Genomic DNA, 19824 nt, shown 5'->3' with positions numbered 1-19824 from the left:
CAGTGGCTTGTCAATCTCGTTCATATTGTAGTTTAGAACGAATTGACTGTAGCTATTCGGCAAGGATTGTAAGATCAGGTCAGTGACCAGCTCTTGGCCAAGAGGGAACCCCAACCTTTCTAGGTTCTCTATGTACCCAATCATTTTGAGTACATATGGGCCTACTGGAGCCCCGTCTGACATCTTGCACTGAAACAGTGCCCTTGAGATCTCAAATCTCTCATGCCTCGCTTGACCTTGATATAGTTGACGAAGATGTTCAACCATATCGTAAGTGTCCAATAACTCATGTTGCTTCTGAAGCTCAGAGTTCATGGTTGCGAGCATTAGACAAGACATATCTAATGCGTCATCTTGATGCTTCTTGAAAGCATCTCGATCAGCTCGCGGGGCAGTGGCAGGAGGAGCCTCCGGAATTGGCTGCTCCAGAACGTACAGTTTACATTCTTGGGTGAGAACTATTCTCAGGTTCCTGTACCAGTCCAGGAAGTTTGCTCCGTTGAGCTTGTCCTTCTCGAGGACAGATCGCAGGGAGAAGGTGTTCGTGTTCTACATCATGGCAATTCTACAACAGAAATAAATGCAGAAATAAGTATCATATTCTTAATTATTTAATTATGTCTTTAACTAAATGATGCTCTCACTGAATTCTATAATTCATGTGGGACAAGATCCACATCATACTAACCCTTGAGTTAGCTTTGGCTAATACGCCCAAGACTTAGTATGATCGGTAGGTAACGATTACCAATTACATCTCTATGCAACTCTTGTTTATAGAATCAAAACCCGCATTTATATTAAAACTTGAGTTAGCTTTGGCTAATACGCCCGAGAGTTAATATATATGTGATTTTGACCTAACTTTCCAACCGTTGGAAGAATGCCTATAGTTATACTCGATCCAACCGAGTTAACTAGGAATACTCAATCTAATTGAATTGTACTCGCCCATGTGTTGATAGGCGGGACCAAGATTGTCCCTCCGTACCCTACCAAGATAGTATGTGTTGCTCTGCTTTGGCAGATTCAACAACTACATGCGATCGAGGTAGTAGTAGGTATCATGGCACGGTAGGCATTAGAGTTGACGTGACTTAGATCTAATCTAAATGATGATGCGTATCAAATACTTGATTTAGATCTAATCTAATCGTGGGGTGCATCATGTGCACGACTTAGATCTAATCTAATCGTTAGGCACTAATTAATTACTTAATTAACTAGCATGCATCACATACACACAAAAGCAATTAATTAAATTAATTTGTGATTTAGTCATGGCCCTACTACGATCTTCTCAAGCCAATGAGAAGATCGGATGGTCAACCTAAGGTCAACAGCTTCTCAAGCTTCTTCCTTTGACCACCTTGTGTTGCTCGCGCCCTCCTCGTAACTCCGTCTCGTGTGGACCTTCCACCGCTTCAAAACTACATTACAATTTTGAAACTCGAGTTACATTCGAGTCTAAATCTAATTTACAACTAGAATATAAGAGAAAGGCACGACGCGCAGGTCGCGAAAATAAAATACAAGCACGCACATCACATAACGGCACGCAGGCCGTATTATGAATTACAACACAATTGTCCAATAGAATTGGGTCTTTGGGCCATGACTTTCAAAAAAATAATATATAATTCAAAATTATTTATTTTTTCATAATTTTCTATAATTTTTCATAATTTTATAGATTTTATGAGTAAAATTTTCCCGGCGGTTCTGATTAGCGATTTCGGGCGCAATCGCGGAGCAAATCCCCTTGCGGGGTTAGGGGTAGTACCCCTACCCGCGATCTAACCATCGCGAGTTGCTCCTAAGCGATCCAAGAGCGCCTTAGCCCGCTGTCCCAAAAGATTTTGGGTCGAAACATTACCGTTTTGGGAAAAACTTCTCGGTAGTCGAAGCCTACAAGTGCCGAAACACTTGTGCTTCACTTCTACGAGAAAATTATCCATTAAAACTATAAAAACATGAATTTACAGAAAGTTTATAGATCTATATTTTTCATAAAAATATGAATCTAAACTTGTACTCGCTTCGCACGTGGCTCTGATACCACTGTTGGGTTTTTGGGGCCGCGAAAATCAATTTTTCGCGTCGCGGAAACCCCGAAAGCCCCTAGTCATGGATCCGTGCGAATAAAATTTACGAAAAACTTACGAGTACGAGTTTACTATCTAGATCTACATGTTTAGAAATTTACCCTTGTAGCGAAACCCTTCGCGTTCCCGCTCGTTCAAACGGTGCCGGATCTCAAGAGTATCAAGATAGATACTCCTCTAGAAGTATCCACACGGACAACTTAGGTGGAGAAGACCTAAACAAAGGTGTGCTAACACCTTGATATGTCACGGCAAGAAGAGGAGAGGGAGAGGAAGAGAGCTCCAAGAGGAAGAAGAAGGAATAATGCACTTGAATGAGAAAATCACTTTAATTCCCATTCAAAAGTGGTCGGCCACTTTCAAGTTGTGTAACTCCCAAAAAATTGCATTAAGTGCAATTAATATGAAGCTATTAAAGAAAATGGCTTTGTAACTTCCATGAGGTAGCACCCATGATGATGAGGAGTAACATCATTGGTCGACATCAATGCCAACTCACAATGAGGTGGCATAAAGTCAAGTCAAACTTGACTTTTAATCTTCCTCTCAAGTCAAGTCAAACTGACCAAATCTCTTCCATGGTTGATCTAATCTAACCATTTGATTCAAGCCAACTTAATATAATGAATCTAATTCATTAAATTAAGTTGATTTAATGAGTCATAATCAAAATTAGACTTATTGAATACATGAATCCACTTGAGTCCAAATCAAGTTAGCCCAATTAGGATTACTCTTAATCCAATTTGATTCATCAAATGAATCTAATCCTCTTGGTTCATCATATGAACCTACTCTCCATCTAATTGTCCTTAGTGTGTGACCCTATAGGTTCTTGTAACGTTGGCAATGCCCTAAACCCATTTAGGAGCATAAGTAATGAGCGGTATCTAGCAACACATCATTACTACCCAAGTTACAAGAATGTTGAGATCCAACATCACCTTGTGACTACTAATTGTGACTCCTCACAATATATGACAAGTGTCATTCTATCCTAGATATCTAGATTGGTCAATGTGAGGCATAGACCGTGTCATCCTCTGACCAATCTAAATCTTGAACTCCAAGTAGACTCACTAAATCAAATGAGCTCAATATCCTATATTGACTCATTTGGGCATGGTCATGCACTTCGTGGTCTAAATCTATCAAGAATACCAATGTCACTCCCGTCATATGGGAGGGATAGATCCCATCTACATCACTCATATCCCTCTGCATAATTTGTTATATACCCAGTAATCGCATTTATAGTCCACCCAGTTACGGGTGACGTTTGACGAAACCAAAGTACATAACTCCTTATGTAGGGATCTATGGTGACTTCAGGTCTAAGGACTAGTAGTCATACTAATAGCCACATGAGAAAGTATATGACACTCATATAACGATCCATGATACTTTCTCATGGCGGGTCATTCAGTATACATTCTCTAATGTATACCCATGTGTCAACTTGATATCTCTATATCCATGACTTGTGAGATCAAGTCATCGAGTTGACATACATGCTAGTCTTATTGCATTAACATTGTCCCTGAATGTTAATACTCGACTAGGAATGATTAAGAGTAGTGTTCCCTATATCATCTCACTATCGGTTCAACTAACCGATTGATATAGGTGAGAACCGTCTACTCAAGGACATTATTATACTTAGTTTATTTGGCACCAATACAAGTAAGCATAATAACCAAAATCAAAATGCCTTTATTTATATAGAATATGATACAATAAGTCCAAAATACAATCATCAAATGATTGGCTCTAGGGCTCTAGCTAACAGAGGTCAACCAAATACTAGTACAATCAGAGAAGACAAATAGGTGTCTGTCCAAGATACATCAAGTGATAGTGTCAAAAGGCAGGATCATCAGCTGGAGGGACGTCAGCTGAAGGTGGTGCAAGAGGCTGCTCGGGTGCAGGCTGAGGCTGTCCTTGGTGCCATATCTCGCCTAGGAGAGACGCGAACCCTGCAGCTATCTCGGATCGGAGAGATCAGAGGAAGCGATGGCTATCTAGCACAGCCCGTCGCGTCTGAATAGACTGGATCTCGAGTCGAGCGAGTCTGTCCTCGACGGAAGGAGGTGCCGAAGTCGAAGGCCCGGCTGATGTGGAGGGCCCGGCAGAGGTGGAAGGATTTACGAAAAACTCCTCGGCTAAGAAGTCTGGCCACTCCTCACCTATGCTTGGTACGTCCTCGGCCTCTGGAGCATCAGGAGCAGCGACTGGCGGTGGCCGGCCCTTCCAGGCCAGAATCCCCTCGGCAGTGACCTCTACACCCGCTAATCTAAGACTACGCTGACCTAACTCATCATATATGATAAGTGGGATGAGTGTCCCTCTGGTAGTGTCTATCCTAGAGGTGGAGAAAATCTGGGTCAGGATATAGCAGTAGGGCATATGGATCACTCCAGACGTGACTGTACTAGATGCATGAATGATGTTATGAAACATATGCAGTGCAATGTCTATATCTAGGCGCTGGCTAAGAGCGTACAAAAAGAATGAGTGGGATGGTCGCATCTTCGAGACGTCTCGAGATGTGATGGGCATAATGCAAGCTGTCAGAACTCTGTACATAACATAGTCCTGAACTCTAAGAAGGGTCGACCTGAACTCAGTCAGTCCAAGAGGTCTCTCCTCCCCAAAAAAGTGCATATAGATGTCATCTAAGGTAATATGGGAATAGGGATCACCGAATGGTAGATCCCTACTCGGGTAACATAAAAATGTACACGGAGACTCCCTAAGCTCTAAGCTAGTGCGAAGCAGGGAGGGAGTAAACTGAATGTCAGTTCTACCAACTCTGGTGGAATAGGTGTTATCATCAACCTTTTCAAGGTTGTGATAGAACTGGGCACATAAGTCTTGATTTACTGTGGTGTTGCTGTCAACCAGTTTTCTTAGGTGATAGTGATCTATCATCTGGACTGCGGGGAGACAAAATTGGGAAAAATATGCCCTACCTATATACCTAGGTTTAATGGACTCAAAGGTAAACCTAGCAAAATCTATCCTATGTTGCTCCGAGGGGAATCTAGGGTCCGTAGAAGGGGCCCTAGCCGGTGTAAGATCAACAATGCGACGTTTCCTATTTTTGACAATATATATAAAAAAAATGCAGAATAACTACAAATAAGGATAATAGGGAGGTGTAAGATATACCTAGGAGGCATTGTAGGGGGGATGAAGGAGTTGGAAAGTGTAACACCCCACCCTCCTCACTACTAGTCTGCGTGTCACGCGCCGGGGGAGTCCTTGTCTGAAAAAATTTCGGCAGCACCTCCCCTGTACGGGTGACAATCTGAAACATTTATACAAAGCCCTCAGGGCCACATATACCTCGGCCAACACGGCCGGAACAATAACAGTAATAAAAATATAACACAAAGTCATCCACGCAGTTTATATCATCAGCACACTCGGCTGGAACAAAAATCCAAAACACAGCAGAAAAACGATAGAAAACCAAAATATATGACATGCTAGCCGGCTAGGCTTACACCACACCATAAAACACCACTCCGGAAACAAAATCGAAACACAAGCTAGACACACAAATACCAAAGTACAAATGGACAACAGCGAAGATAGATCTTCTGAGGTGACATGGGACCAGCAGGCAGGATACTCCAAGCGACACCATAAACAACCTGGTACCTGAAAAAGATAGAGTCCACGGGGGCTGAGTCCAATAACTCAGCGAATACCAATAGACCTACCTAGTAAGATATATCTAACAGCAATAAACATGGAATACAGCTTCCTAATCATATATAGGAAAAATGCATGACTGAAAGGTAACTGAGGAAGCTGTACTCACCAGGAAATCCTATCCAGAACCAAAAGGTCATCAAACCGAAGTGTCATAAATCCTGTATGCATGTCAAACAGATGTATCCAACCAAATGCAGCAAATAAATGCAGCAAGCACAAGCAATAAATGCATCAATGCGTATGATGCCAATGACATGTCCTAGTCACCCCTACTCTCCAGTCAGCCGTCTCACACATGATGGTGAGACCGAGTGGGTAGGGCTGTGACAACCGTGCACTCTGACGTCACTGCTCTTGATGAGTGACCGAGTGGACGGGATGCTGTTAGAGTACACCTATCCTCCTACCCCAAATCATAAATGGGGGAGCTCAATGCTCTCATCTCCCGGTACACGATAACGGGGAGGGATCTCTGTCCTGCTACAACGCTGCGTCACACTAACCCATGAGTGGACCAACGGAGCCCTTGATAGAGCACCTGCTGCAACACACCCTGCCTGAATATACCACTAACCCATGATTGGTCATGTGTGCAGATACATGTAACTGGTGATGTGCTCAACAATAATGGAGCCGACAATCACACAGCATGCAATCATGCGAATGGTGCATGACACTAAGCATGGCAATATCATGTACCAATCCATATATATAAAATGTGTACCCTAGAATAAATTGACCTAATCAATGGTCTAGGTACCCCGGTCAGATAAGAAATAAAAAACCCTAGATCCTGAACATATCCACCTCCATAAAATATGTACCATCAATATACATGGATCAAAGAAAAATAGTCTAGATACACAGATCAGATATGATATAAAAATATAGGTACACATGCCAGATAATAAAAATCCATAATCTAGTCCTAAACTCAGTAAAGCATGGTATGTCACTTATTCTAGAAACTAAGGTACTCATGGTAATAATCATGAAGTATAAACATGGATACATAACAAGCGACCAAACGGATCATGCTATGGGTATCAAACCGTGACATACCAAAGACAAACATGATCATTGCTTGTAGCTATAAAATACTATGCATATCCAATTGACAATATTATAAAAGATAAGTCAAGAGGTACCCGCCTCCAATAGGAAGGTCCAATCCAGTCAAATCCAACGTCGAGATACCCGTCTCGTGTCAAAGTTCTGTAGTACATGGTATCCAGATTTAGCTAATTACTTATAAATTAATTAGCTAAATCAATCCTCAAACCTATTTAGGATAATCTTTATCAAATATGACTATTGATTAACCTCCCATTTATCAACCTATTACAGCATGCATAATCATCTAAAATAATCAAATCCAGTCATGATCTACATCCAAGATCAAAACCTACATTAAACTAACTAATCACACTAATCATGTATCAACTAGTGATATACTAACCATCTAGAAATCCATATCATCTCCAATTCAACACATATCCAATTCATCAATAATACAAACCAACTACCTTACTTCTTACCTTAATCCACGGCCCAAAAAGGTTGCTGTCGGAAAGGAGACGCTGCCGGAATCTACTTCTCGGCTCTTATCAAAAATGTTGTCCACCAAACCAAATATCCCTAAGTTAGCAGCAAATCCTAGATCAATCACAACAATCAAATTTAGTTAAGGTTTACCCTAATCAACAATAACATAAACATAATCCACAATCCAACTCATACCAAATTCAACCCAACTTCGATCAGGGTATTGTTGTCGAGGAACCAATGGCTATCCGGAGGTAGCTCTTGCGGAAGATCTAGGACCAATGTCGAGGAACCAATGGCTGCTGTGAAGTTACTATAAACAACCCCCAATTAGCACAATTAATTCTTACTATAATTAAACCCCAAAACACTACAACCTTACCTAAATCCGAAGCCTCAGCAGTGTTCCACTGTCAGACAACTTGCCTTTGCCGGAGATGGAAGAACCTCACTGTGGGGAAAAGGAAGTGGCGTCGGGTGGTGGATCCGTGGTCACCGAGTGCTGGTCTCAGACTGCTCTATCAAAGATCAATGTGGTAAAGCCCTTACCAGCGTAGGAAACAGAGGCTAGGGCAGGCTTGGACACACAGTGCCAGAAAGAATCAGTGAAAGGGGCAACTGCCGAACAGAAATCGACAAATCGGACTGGTGGCGCCGAGGAGATGGGTGTCACCGAAAACCCTAGATCTGGAAATACCTTAAGGAAACCACCAGTGTGTCCCCGTCGCCGGCTCGGATGCTCGATGCTAAGTTCCCTGTGGCTGGCGGCACTTGGCAAAGGTGAAGAGAGTGACCGGCGACACTAAGAAAGAGAGGAACAGGGGGTTCCTCGACGGCAGAGGAGAGGGAAGAAGAGGAGAAGATCGGGTTCGGGAGAGGAAACCGACGCGAGGAAGAAGGAGAAAAGGAACGGCCGAGAAGGAAGTTAGGGATTCTGTGTCGCGGGGAAAATCGGGAGGAGAAAGAAAATAAAGAGAAGAAGAAAAAGGAAAAGAAATAAAACTTTTCCTCGCTTAAATGGGGTAGCCTATACAGGCTTTCCCGGGGCCCCATTTTATCCCCGTTAACTCGTCCATACGAGCTCCGAAATTTTTTTGACAAATTTCCAAAAATTTCGGAAAATTCCCTTATTATTATTCTCTATTTTCCGGTTTTTTACACTATGAGGGTGGAGCGCTACTTGACTACTAACTATACTTAACTAAAATTATTCGCAGGAAAATATCTATACTTAAAACTCTCAAAAACTCAAAACATGCAATTAACTAGCAGCGGAAGACTAAATGACTCATCTATATACTCAACTCAAGCATTTGTTCTGAACTAAAACTATAAATTAATCTAAACATGCTACAACTATATATGTTAATCTGATCATGCGTGTAATAATCATACCACTCAAATAATGAAACTAATGTTCATAACAATTAAAAGGAAGAGTTCTAAAAACATGGCAATCTTAATAAATTCTTATGCTAAATCCTAAGGCTTCTATAGTCCAAACATCACACATCCATTCGCACCTCCTTTGTCGCCTTCCTTAGCTATAACTTTTCCTTTCCTTTATCTGCAGTAAGAGGAAATGCAACTATAAGCAAAATTACTTAGTAAGCGCTATCTAACTCACAAAACTCGAATATGCATGTGAACATACTAGAATGCTAAACTTGTAAGGTTGCACATCTAATAGCAAATAACAGCAAGAAAATTCTAAATGACATGCTAGCATAAAAGGAAACTAAACTTGTTGATCTTTAAACTTATGTGAAGCTTATTTCTTTTGTTTAAAATTTATACTTTAATACTTCAAAATAATAATCAATCTCTTCTTGGGCCCAAGCGTAGTACCAAAGCGCGCTCCCTAATAGAGACTGAGGTAGCGAGCCACTAGTCCTTTGAGGGTAAAGACCTCGGTCTTACCAGGGCCAAGACCTCAGAATTGGTCACCTGGATTTGTTTAACGACAACCTCGGAAGTTGGGTACTAGCCTTTTAAAGTAAAATACTTAATTACTTCTTCTTTAAATGCCATGGCATTTTAACAAACACCTTGAGTGACAAAATCCCTAAAGTCTTGACTTTGGGATCTACTTAAAGCCTTGGCCTTTTTCTTTTTTTTCTTTATCTTTCTTATACTTGTTAATACCTCTAATAAAAGAATGCTTCTTTAAAAACTGAAATGTTTAAACAAATTCTAACATTGAAATGCATATATAAAAATCTACATACTATGCTAATCAAAATTCTGCATACTATACTAACAAAATTTTGCACTTGTAAGCTTAATAAACTTCTACACTTGTAAACTTAAAAAAATCTGCATTATAAACTTAATAAAATCTGCACTTGTAAGCTTAATAAAATATGCACTTGTAAACTTAATAAAATCTGCACTTTTAAGCTTAATAAAATCTGCAAATCTAATTAAGCTACGAGAGATCTAATTGGATCTTCCAATGCTAAACCATCAAAACTACAATGCTAAACAATTCAAAATCTGCAATGTTAAACAAATCAAAATCTGTAATTCTACACATAGCTATTCCACACTAAAAATCTATTAAAGCTTGATACCTATGTAAAGCTTATACTTTTATAGAGTAATAGAGATCTTTAAGCATGTTACAACATGATCTATACTGGAATACTAAGCCAAAATCACAAATTGAAAACTAAATCTACATACTATACTAATCAAGATTCTGCATTCTATGCTACACAATTTCTGCATACTATGCAAACAAAAATTTTGCACTATAATACTTAACCAAACTGCACTATAATTTTTTTTTAAAACTGCACTATAAGTTCCACCAAAAATCTGCACTACAAGTTCCACCAAAAATCTGTACTATAAATTCCACCAAAAATCTGCACTACAAGTTCCACCAAAAATCTGCACTATAAACCCTAAAGGAAAACTATCCGTGCCCCCTTTATAGCACCATCCGAAATCCACAGAACTTCAAAAGGAGCTGCTTTTACTTTCTTTTCTATTGCACAATACCAAGTTAAACTTGCTGAAATGTTACTATAAACTCTAAACAATTTGAACTAAATTTCATGGCAACAAGCACAAAACGATCCTCCTTACAAACTTGCTACGAAAATCAAGAAGAAGAAGCTCACATGAATCTGAAACTACTCTACTGCAGGTCAGGAAGCACTTACATTGGTGTTCTTGGACTCACAACCAAGAAGAAGCTTCTAGGGTTTTCGGAAAGCTTGCAAATCCAACCTTCTCTTCGTGCCTACGGACTCCCTCGACGAGAGGATCACGACGGTGAAGAAGATCCTCGGAGATCACCCTGGACCGGTCGCCGGAGAGAAACCCTACTTCTCTTCGTTTCCTCCCGAGCTGCCACCGTCGCACGAGAGAGGTGAGGAGAGGAATTAGGTTAGGTCACTGGAACATAACAACTCTTATCCCTTTTATAACTTCAGAATTTTCCAATTCTATTATGGCTTAAGACCAAATCGTTATTGATTTGTTCACGAAACACCTATTGAACGCTTGGCTATCGCGGTTCGCTTAAGACTTGGTTCGGGTCGGAGGTTGCGGGTTCGAATATTGGCCGAAACTCTTTTATACTTAATATTTTCTGTTTTCCATTACTGCTTAAGTAAATTTTGCTCCTTCTTTAATCAGCACAGCCCTGTTGGGTTCCTGGTCAGCCAAATCAACTTAAAGCTTTGCCTAACCGGAGGTCTCCGGTTCGAACCTCGGCTTAACCTCTTTATTTTTTTGTAACTTCTTTCTTTTGGTAAAAATACCAAACGAACTCCAAAAATTACATAAAAATACTCTAAAAATTTCTAACAATCTCTAGAATATTTCTAAAGTATTTCTAAATATTTTTAACCACAATTAGAACTCTTAATGAGGAAATTTAGGTTGTTACAGAAAGGGTTGAAGGTGCCTTAGGGGAAGGAATCACACGATTTGGAGAGGGAATCGCGGGAGAGAAACGGACCGTGAACGAACAGAAAAGCTTTTGTTCATTTCTGAAATCTCAGATTGGAGGCGCCTTATGCGGTTCTTAAGGCGCCTCCAGGGGGAAGTTAGAGGCGCCTCGGAGACCATTCGAGGCGCCTTTGGTTAAAGCGGCGGGAAATTTCCCATCATGGTTAAGGGCGCCTCCCTCGTGTGGGAGGCGCCTCCGCTGGGCGCCTACGTGTCCCCCTTAGGTTAATTTATTTTAACAGGTAAGTTTAATTAAAAAAAACAAGTTAATTAATTTTAAGGTAATTAAAAATTTTAAAAAACTAATTTTATGTTAAATTTTCGAAAAATAATTTTAAGTTAATTAATTTTAAAAATAATTTTAAGTTAATTAATTTTAAAAATAATTTTAAGTTAAATAATTTTTGGAAAATAATTTTAAGTTAATTAATTTTTGAAAACTAATGTTAAGTTAATTAAATTTTGAAAAATAATTTTATGTTAATTTAATATTGAAAAAATATTTAAGTTAGTTTAAATTTTGAAAAATAATTTTAAATTTTTGAAAAATATTTTAAGTTAATTAAAATTTTAAAAATACTAAATTATTGAAAACTAATTTTAAGTAAATTAAATTATGAAAAATAATTTTAAGTTAATTAAATTAATGAAAAATATTTTAAGTTAATTTAATTTTGAAAAATAATTTTAAGTTAATTAAATTATGAAAAATAATTTTTAGTTAATTAAATTATTGAAAAATAATTTCAAGTTAATTAAATTTTGAAAAATAATTTAAGTTAATTAAATTTTAAAAAATAATTTTAAGTTAATTAAATTTTGAAAAATAATTTAAGTTAATTAAATTTTGAAAAATAATTTTAAATTAATTAAATTTTGAAAAATATTTTGACTTAATTTAATTTTGAAAAATATTTTAAGTTAGTTAAATTTTGAAAAATAATTTAAGTTAATTAAGTTTTGAAAAACATTTTTAGTTTGAAAAATAAGTTTAAGTTAAATATGAAAAATAATTTTAAGTTAATTAAATTTAAAAAAAAATAATAATTTAAAAAAAATTAATTACTAATTTAATTTTAAATTTGAATTAATTATGAATTTAATTTTGAATTTGAATTAATTATGAATTTAATTTTGAATAATAATTAATTTTCATTACGAATTTAATTTTGAATTTAAATTAATTATGAATTTAATTTTGAATTTAATAATAATTATGAATTTTAATTTTGAATTTTAATAATAATTATGAATTATGAATTTTGAATTTAATAATAATTATGAATTTCGAATTTCGAATTTAATGATAATTATTAATTTTAATTTCAAATTTTAATAATAATTATGAATTTCAATTTTCAAATTTTAGTTTGAATTTGAATTTCAAATTTGATTCTCTTTTAAATTTCTAAATTTTTAATCAGGTAATCCTACAATTTTTGTGAGATAAGTTAGGTTCAATTTTAAGGTTTGGTTTAACTTTGTGTTAGATTCAGCTTTTGCTTTGGGTTCAACAAGTAGGCGTTCTTTGGATAAACTTCTGGGCTATGGTGAGCCACAAGGACATCATTAAAGTAACCATGCCTTCGAGGTTTTCCAAATAGTCCTACCCATTGAACTTAGTACGAAACCTTGGTCTAACTGGTTAGGATCCATATAGGGTAGCTTCGGTTAGTTCCACTTAGCCAAACGCAACAGGTCGAAGCCATATCTTCCTAGACATGCGATAACTATGCTTCCCCAACGTACTATCAACCAATACTTCACCAGTACCGTGGGTCAAGTTAAACCTAGCTTATTTTAATCTAACCTTATTTACCCTGTCAGGTGGTCTACTCTTGGTTACCCTTCTCAGGTGGATTAAGTTCGGAGGTTCCAACTATTCTGGATCCTTCCTTTGGATTTTAATTTGATTTTATTTGAATTTAATTTGATTTTTATTTAATTTGAATTTTAAGTTTATTTAATTTTAATTTTAATTTAATTTTATTTTTAATTTATTTTTAATTTAGTTTTATTTTTATTATTTTTCTTCTAGCTCCCCTTGGATCATAGCCTCGATATGGTCTATCGAGGTAATGTATTTGATCCTTAGGGACCCAATATTGACCAAGTTCAACTTGATTAACCAGGTTGGACTTGGGTACCCATGCTTGGACTGATTTATTATTTTATCTATTTACTAAGGACAGGTAAGATTTATATTTTCTTTTAGTTTTATAACCTAGCCCAGTTTTATTGTAAATGGCTCTTTGTGTCCCAAGAATTAGGTCAAGCTTCTTGGAGCCCAAAGAGAACCGTTCTAAAGTGTTTTTCAAGTCCTTGACCTGAGTTTTCATACTAGAAATTTCTTCCTCAAGTTTTTGAACTCGAGTTGAACTTCCAGTCTGAACTGGGTCAAGTAAGGTCTTGGGGTTGGTCACTTCTTTAAGGACTGCTACTTCCTTTAGTTACTTGACCTTTAGGTTTGACTTAGCTAATTTGCGTAGTAAGTAATTAACTAAATTGTTAAGTCAAGAAACACTTATAAAGGGGTAAGGCCCTTCGGAAACGGATACGGATTCATGGCTTCACTCGGACTCGGCTTCTGACTCGCTCTTGCTCTCGGACAGTTCAATCTGATCCTGGGCCATTAGCGCAAGTAGATTCGTCTAATCGAGTTCATCGTTGGTGTCTTCTTCTGAGGATTCTTCCCAAGTCACTTTTAGTACCTTCCTTTTCTTCTGCTTCTTTGCATCCTTTTGGTTTGGGCAGTTGGCCTTGATGTGGCCTTTTTGGTTGCATCCATAGCAGATCACCTAGAACTTGACTCTTGAGCTGGGTTGACCCTCCTTGGAATGTACTGCTTTCTTTAGGTCTCTCTTGTTGAAGCCCTTCTTCTTATTGTAGAGTTTCTTTACAAGATTTACCAGTTCGGTTGTTAATTCATCGTCTTCATCATTTGAGTCAGGTTTGAGTTCCGATTTCGGTTCAGTTCTTCACCGTGATTTTGGTTCTGGTGATCGACTGGTACTTGCAACCAAAGCAACCCCCTTCTCGGTTGGTTGTGTATTAGTCTGTTCATGCAATTCAAACTCACAAAATAGCTCATCAAATTTTATAGACGATAGATCCTTGGAGACTTTGTAGGCACCTACCATTGATACCCACAATGTACTCCTTGGAAACGAGTTTAGTGCGTACCTTATAATGTCTCGGTTTTCGACTTTCTACCCTATTGCATGGAGTGCGTTGGGAACGTCTTGTATTCGCGCGTGGAGTTGACTTGCCGTCTCTCCTTCCTGCATTTTTAGATTATATAGTTTATTGAATAGAAGATCTCTTTTACTAACCTTGGTGTCGGAGGTGCCCTCGTGGAGTTCGACCAACTTCTCCCAAAGCTCTTTTGCGCTGGAGAATGGTCCGACTCTGTTGAGTTCCTCCTTGGTCAGTCCGCACTGGAGGGTGCAGGTCGCTCTGGCATTAGCTTCCACCTTCTTGATTAGGGTCGGTTCCCATTTTTCGCAGGGTGTCAGCTTGCCGTCTTCGTCAGTTGACAGTTGTATTCCTGTCTTGATAATCATCCAGGTATCAAACTGGATCTTCAGATAAGTTTCCATTCGCCCCTTCCAGTACTCGAAGTCTTCTCCGGAGAAGAGTGGGGGACGAACGGTGCTAAAACCCTCTTGTTGGGCCATTTGTTAAATATGCAAAACAAAGGAATAACAAAAATGTCCCAAGACTATGTCTTGGATTAGAAGTGCAGGAAATAAAGTTAAGAAATAACGAACTCGAGTGGTGTTGCACCAGCCTCGAGCAAAAACCGATTCGAAAAAATAATTAGAATATAGCTATTAAGCTAATTCTAATTGACTCCGTAAAACTGAAAATACCACGAAAAATTACATGATTGGTTGTTGCACCAGATCAATGCGACCCCGCTCTGATACAAATTGTTGGATCGAAAGCGCTAGAGGGGGGTGAATAGGGCTCATGGCTTTCACTATTTTCGAATTCGTAAATCACACGAGTTTAAGCAGCGGAATAAAGAAAAGGGAATAACACAAACACACAAGGACACGAAGAGTTACTTGGTTTGGAGCCTGTGGCAACTCCTACTCCAAGGCCTGCGGTCGTTGACCGCTTTTGGTGGGCAACAACTATAAGCTCGAAAGATTGTTACAAGATTATTACAATTAGAACTATAAAAGGAAACAATACCGATAGTAAGAATATCAAAATCTGGAGTTCCGAGTCTTCGGTATGTCATCGCAGCACTTCGGGATGAACTCGTTAGCAGTTGAATGTAGAAGGATCACTTATATATCATTGTACCAAGCTGCTGCTCGAAGTCCCCTTTTAAACATTGCTGGAGGCGCCTCCAAGCCTGTCCGAGGCGTCTCCAGGTCGCCGAGTCGCACGCGTGGATCAGCTCTGATCTGGTCGCGCCTTATCCCACTGAAGGCGCCTCCAAGCTGCTCCAAGGGGCCTCCAACGCCTGGTCCAAGGCGCCTCCAGTGACCTCTGAGGCGCCTCCAGCGTCTCTGGACAGCTGGCTTAGGCTAGCACCCGAGGCGCCTCCAAGCCCCATGCAGGCGCCTCAGACACTGTTAATCCGAGGTCTAAGTTGCTCCTTTGTTCCTGCAAAATGTGTTAGTCCCAAACACAAACCCTGCAAAACAAAGTTAGTACAGAAACAAAATGATAGAAATATTTGACAATCATCGGACTGTCTAGGTCTGACTTCGAATTTCAACCGAAAACCCTAGGTTGACCCGACTCCTACTGTTCCCTCTACAGGGAGCGCGTCCTCACCTACTCCACTCAGGAGATTTACCTGTTGCCAGTGCGATCCTCCAGATCGACTAGACTTTTGCTCAGCGTTCGAAACTTCCAGACTTTCTGCTGGACTTCCGCTTCCCGGCTGGTCCAGTCTTTCACTTGGTTCGCGACACCAGGACTTTCCACCTAGGGTTACCCCTGTAACGACCCGCCTCCTACTGACTAGGCTGCGATGACGGTCGCTACAGTTATGCTGTGCTGGACTATTAATGCGGAATGAAAACTGGCTAATTTAAAATTTTACTGAACTAAATGCTGTAAAGTGTAACTTAGTGTTCTGGATGTACCTAGGAGTTGTACACCTGTTAGGGAAAATAATCTATGCCTCTCGGATGGCCTGCTAGCTGTAATCAGGCACTTCAATCGATCCATAGATCGATTGGGCTGTCGGATCGATCCCGTGATCGATCCAGCTTGTTACTGGCACGGAACAACTGTCTGGATCGGTCGGTAGACCGATCCATATGCTCCCTCGCCTCTGTATACGGTTGGATCGGTCTACCGATCGATCCAGGAGTACCCTGATCGGTCGGCTTGACCGATCAGTAGCTCACTGATCGGTCGGCTGACCGATCAGTGAGCGTCGGTGCTCTCTGTTAGCACAATGGATCGGTCGGCTGACCGATCCATAACAGAGGCCAACTCTCTGTTCACGCATGGATCGGTCAGCTGACCGATCCAGCGGCACAACCCACTCCCTGATCGGTCTGTAGACCGATCAGAGTTCTGATTTCGGCCTGAAACTCTGATTTCAGCACTTGGGCGTGCCAAAATCTCACATATGAGTTATATACTACATGAGAAACATTCTAATAACATAAAACTAGTATTCTAAACTTAACATGACACATAGTTCACTGGTTCATAGCATTACACAACTAAACGTGCATGAAAGTAAAACACTAAAGAGTTTTACGGTTTAAACTTGCTAAGTCCCCTAAGAATCTTTTATTCCAGTTCCTGCCACACACACCATCTCTGCATTGGCCTCCAGCTTCCTCTGCTAGTCCATTTTCCTTTTACCTGTATCTGCAGTATAAGGAAAATAGTATCTGTAAGCTAAAAAGCTTAGTAAGAAACCATCTACCTCACTAAAACATGCATACGATGCAAATATGATTTTAAATCATGCTGTTTGAAAGGATATGCTAAGTATACTGAATAAACTAAACATGGCATGGCATATAAGCATACAATCATGGCATATCTAAAGCTGAACATGATATCAATCACATGGTATCAATGAAGAACTAAACTGATACTAAAAACTGAGCTATTGCTAAGACTGTACTGAATTCACGAACTAATTTGTGAAAGGTTGAAAACCATATACATATAGTAAGTGAAAATACTAAACATGCTGCTGATCGGCCCTAGCAACTGTACTTGCTGTGCGCGCATCCCTAACTAGACCCGGGATTGCAAGTTCCGAATCTAGTAGGATTTACTAGGTTAGCTAAACCTAGGGACGACTATGGGAGCCCAACCCAATGGATATCTAATCCAGTACAGTGCCACTGAAAAGTAAAATACTGAAATAGCTACTACTATTTTACTGAATCTAGGTTATCTGAACCTAGAACTAGGTTGTCTGAACCTAGAGGCGACTGTGGGAGCCCACCCATTTGGACATCTAGTCTCGTAAAAACTTATCATGCTAATTAACATGTTCTATGGCATTTACTAAATGCCCACTGTATCATAAGGCTGTGCTAGGCATTTTGTCGAGCATTTGGCGCTCTCTAACTCTCCTCTCGATCAGGGAGACCACCTCTAGGCACCCAGCCGCGTCTAAACCCCTATCTACAGAGGATACACGTGCTCGACCCATCTAGAGATGCTCACTAATCCCTAAATCTGTGAGAAGAGTTAAAATACACCCTATATGCTGACAAAATTCAATAAACTAATCTAATGCATAAAAGAAAACACGCGAGAGCTACTTATACTGCAGGTGAGGGCTTTCTTAGCTCGTATGCTAGATTTCTTACAAATCTAATCGCTAGAAATTCCGATGGGGACGACTTCTCGACGATTCGCTCGCGTCCACGTGTTCTTCTCGCGAAGGGGAACGTCCTCGTATCGAAGATCTTGCCGGAAGAAGTTCCCTTGGACCTTGGGGCTTGGTGTGCCGTGCGTGAGGAAGAGGAGAAGAAGGGAGAGGCGGCGGTGGTGTTGGGTCTCGGTGGAAAAGATTTTGCCGAAACAACAAAAAAATAAAACCTAAACTTAATATCCACCTAATTAATTCCTATTTCTATTAGAGAATTAATTTAGCTAAAACAATTATAAATATAATTGTTTCTCTTTCCTTTCAGCACACCCCTGCTGGGGCCTCCTGGCTAGCCGGATTCACTTAAGTCCCGGTTCGGTCCAAGGTCACGGGTTCGATCCCCCGCGTACGCTATTTACGCGTCTAAATGTTTTTGCTACTTCCGCTACTCGAAAAATTCCGGAAAAATATCTAATAATTCCAGAAAAATCATAGAATATTCCTAAAATAGTTTTGAGAATTTTTGGGCGTTACAAGGTTGATACATGCTGTATTCTGTCTCCCAAGTTGCCTCTTCTGCTGTGTGACTGTGCCAAATGACTTTGACTAATGGTACTTCCTTGTTCCGCAATTTCTTAACTGCTCGGTCTATTATCTGAATAGGCCGACTATCATAGCTGAGGTCTTCGCGGATCTGTACCGACTGGGCTCAATCACCTGGGTGGCATCTGGGGTATGCTTCTTCAGCATAGAGACATGAAATACGTTGTGGACAGCTGACATTTCCTCGGGGTAGCTCTAGCTCATATGCTACCTTGCCCACTCTTCTGCTGATAAGGTATGGTCCCACATATCTGGGACTAAGTTTGCCCTTCTTCCCAAAATGCATTACTCCCTTCATAGGAGCTACTCTGAGGAATACTGAATCCCCAACTGAAACTCTAAGGGTCTGTGTCGTGTATCAGCATAGCTCTTTTGGCGGCTTTGAGCTGTCTCTATCCTCTGGCGGATCTGCTGTATAGCTGCTGTGGTATCTGTCTGTAGTTCTAGCTCTTTCTGTTCACCACTCTCATACCAGCAGATTGGAGATCTACACCTCCGCCCATAGAGAGCCTCGTAAGGTGCCATGCCGATAGTGGCCTGATAGCTGTTGTTGTATGCAAATTCTGCTAAGCTCAGATATTTGCACCAACTTCCCTTGAAGTCTAGGGCACACGCTCGGAGCATATCTTCGAGTACCTGATTTACTCGCTCCGTCTGACCATCTGTCTGAGGATGGAATGCTGTGCTGAACTTTAACTTAGTGCCCATCGCACACTCCCAGAAGTGTGATGTGAATCTTCTGTCTCTGTCTGAAATGATGGTTCATGGGACTCCATGTAGTCTGACGATCTCCTGGAGATACAACTGAGCTAGCTTCTCCATGGAGTAGGATATCTTGATAGCTAAGAAGTGGGCTGATTTAGTCAACCTGTCGACTATTACCCAGATGGCGTCAAAACCATTCGTGGTTCTGGGCAGTCCCACTATGAAATCCATAGAGATATCCTCCCACTTCCATTCTGGAATCTGTATAGGCTGCAGAACTCCTCCTGATCGCTGATGTTCTGCCTTGACCCTCTGACAGGTGAGTCAGATGCTAACATATCTGGCCATGTCTCGCTTCATCCCGAG

General features: G+C 39.9%; 1 long non-coding RNA gene across 1 annotated transcript; it reads right to left on the bottom strand.

Annotated features, from left to right (window-relative positions):
* Positions 1–7278: 7278 nt before the first annotated feature.
* Positions 7279–8050, bottom strand: LOC122033527. Its single transcript, XR_006126572.1, has 3 exons — positions 7756–8050; positions 7569–7686; positions 7279–7484 (listed from the first exon to the last, which is right to left on the bottom strand). It is a non-coding gene; the product is annotated as an uncharacterized LOC122033527 (long non-coding RNA).
* Between the last annotated feature and the right edge of the window lie 11774 nt (positions 8051–19824).

The sequence above is a fragment of the Zingiber officinale genome, chromosome 11B, assembly GCF_018446385.1.
Source record: "Zingiber officinale cultivar Zhangliang chromosome 11B, Zo_v1.1, whole genome shotgun sequence".
Taxonomy (NCBI): domain Eukaryota; kingdom Viridiplantae; phylum Streptophyta; class Magnoliopsida; order Zingiberales; family Zingiberaceae; genus Zingiber; species Zingiber officinale.
Note: the sequence above shows the minus strand (reverse complement) of the source record. Positions and strands in the feature narration are given on the sequence as shown.